This window comes from Etheostoma spectabile, chromosome 5 (genome assembly GCF_008692095.1).
Source record: "Etheostoma spectabile isolate EspeVRDwgs_2016 chromosome 5, UIUC_Espe_1.0, whole genome shotgun sequence".
NCBI lineage: Eukaryota > Metazoa > Chordata > Actinopteri > Perciformes > Percidae > Etheostoma > Etheostoma spectabile.
Window position 1 is genome coordinate 14,225,776 of NC_045737.1, and position 2,623 is coordinate 14,228,398.

The window sequence follows — 2,623 nt, forward strand, 5'->3', positions numbered from 1 at the left end:
GTGTGTGTGTGTGTGTGTGTGTGTGTGTCAGGAGTCTCAGCCCTTGCTCATGCCCCAACATCACCTGCTCCCCTGGCTGTACCAGCTGTTAGCCTAGCTGCTACCACTGTCATTTCCAAACATTTGTTTTAATGTCCCTCTATGCCCATGGTAACAACTGAAATGACTAACATACTTGGAGAGAAAAACATACATTGCACCTGTTTTTGAAATGTAATAACAACGTAGAGTTGGAGGATTTAATCTTGGGAGGGGAAAAAAATAATCACATATGTTAAATCAACTCTACTGATTTTTCCAAAAGGCAAAACATAACACCTGCTGCTACTTGGAAGAGGAAGATGACGTTGATGTTTGCATCTGCTTCACACAGAGGTAAAAGGGAAAATATTTTTGTGGAGAACTAAGACTCTTACACAGGTATGTACATGTGTGATAGGTCCCATTTGTCACTAGAGCAGAACATTTAACTGAAACATTTTTGTATCCAGTTACAGTTAAAATAATTCATCAAAGTTAACTCAATAATAAATGAATTTATTGAAACCTCATATTTTCCCAGTACTTTAAATTAGGCTATATAAATCATTTAGATTAAGTAATGTTTCGTAAGTAACAATAGCATGTTTACATGAGTATGCTTCAGTTAGTATGTTAATATGCAAACACTCAGCATTTTAGCCTACCAAAGCCAGCATTAGGGCTGGGTATCGTCCCACTACAGTGACACAGATACCAGTACTTGATTTGATTAGTTTTTCTTCTAGTTCTTTCTATACCCCTCATGTAAATGGAAGCATCTCTGCACACTGAACTGCCAACTCCGTCAAATACACCTTCCTCGGGCGCCTGGGTAGCTCATCTGGTAGAGCGCATAACCATTTATAGAGGTTTACTCCTTGACGCAGCGGCCGCAGGTTTGACTCTGACCTTTGATCCTTTGCTGCATGTCATTCCCCCTCTCTCTCCCTTCATGTCTACAGCTGTCATATACAAATAAAGGCTTAAATGCCCAAAACATATCATATTAAAGAAAGAAATACACCTCACTTGACTTCATCACACCTTACTGTATGGGTTGTAGCTGAACATTATACATTGCATTAAATCGAAGAATGCTTGCAGTAATTGGCTACGAGCAAAACCATCCAAATAGAAATTTTATTCTAGATCTAGGTACAAAAAGGTTCAAATGCATGTATCGTATAACTTGAGAAATTTCAATAGTACTTGATAATGGGTTATTTTGGTCGAGCCCTAGTTAGCATGCTACTTTTCTTGGAGATAATTGCAGTTCAAGTTAATACAATCAAAGTCAAAATGGCAACGCATGTACTTGTCCAGACATTTCATACACTGATGGACGAACCAAATCTGCCATTTCTAGAGCCACGCTACTTGCATAGCTAAAACGAAGTCCAATATTAAGTCAGGCTGCACAACCTTTGGTTAACACGTATGCCTGGAGTTACAGACAGACAGACAGAGGAGAAACAAAATAATTAGATATGGCTTTGCAACAGCAGGGACGGGACAATTTATGCCTCAATCTAGGCACAAACTTCAGTTTTTCTTTCCCCCCCCCCTTTTTATTACAGAGCTGCATGGCTTTAGAAGATAATAATTAACTGTAATGGATGCCAAACAGTGAGGACAGGGAGTGAATGTAATTTTCTCAATGAGGGCATAAATCTCACATGGAGGCTGTTACTGGAAAGTCTTGTGGATATTCAAATCTGCTGCTTTGATTGAAGCAGTCATATAGTACATCACAGGCATTGTAACTCAACAGAAGGTTAGCGCAGGTGATCTGACACAATGTGATCTTGTTCATTGCAGGTCTGGATGCTCAGTGGGGTCTTATTAGACAGCAATTATTAAAAAACAAAGCTTTGATAGTAGTGCAGACGAAGGGGGTGATTTAATCAACCCTCCCCCCTCCTCCTCCTTGCTGTAATATATATAGGTTGTTGTGACAACAATAGGGTCTTGTTTGATTTAGCTGTGAAGTCTATGGGCTTATACTAATTCAGACCATAGCCAGGGGCATGGATTATGGGAATTTAACATTATCTGAATAAGAACAGAGGTGGAGAGGAAGGCATGCGTAGACAGCTACGGAGAGATTAAGGTCTGACTGATCTCTCTGTTAAGCTTTATAGCTACAACGTGGTAAGACCCTCTGCTGAACAGTCTTCTCTACGGGCTTCTACAGGTGTCACCAGTGGTGGTTAAGTACGTATTGTAGGTGATTTTATTATCTATGTGGACATTAACAACAATAGCCTTAGTATTGCTTTCAACTCACTACTAGATCAATTGATTTTCATCAGAATGTGCATAAGGCCACGCATTGTTTTAACCACACCCTTGACCTTGTGCTGACATATGGTATAAAAAATAAAGATTTAATAGTATTTCCGCAGAATCCTTTATTATCAGGCCATTCTTTAATAACTTTTGAATTCTTACTGCCCAACTATACTAAAGTAAATAAAAGCTTCTACACTAGATGCCTATCCGACAGTGCTACAGCTAAATTTAAGGAAGATATTCCAAAAGCATTTAATTCCGTTCCTTAATATAACAGCGGACCATTATGTTAACTTTAGTCCCTCCCAAA

General features: G+C 39.0%; 2 long non-coding RNA genes across 4 annotated transcripts in view; one reads left to right on the plus strand and one right to left on the minus strand.

Moving 5' to 3' along the window:
• LOC116688842 (uncharacterized) overlaps window positions 1-662 on the plus strand; it is a 20,803-nt gene extending 20,141 nt beyond the window's left edge. Inside the window, exon 3 of the long non-coding RNA XR_004331870.1 lies at window positions 651-662. This is a non-coding gene — a long non-coding RNA (uncharacterized LOC116688842). The remainder of the gene's footprint in view (window positions 1-650) is intronic.
• The window catches only part of LOC116688840 (uncharacterized), a 78,599-nt gene that overhangs the window by 55,889 nt on the left and 20,087 nt on the right, over window positions 1-2,623 (minus strand). The gene's annotated exons all lie outside the window — the stretch shown is intronic.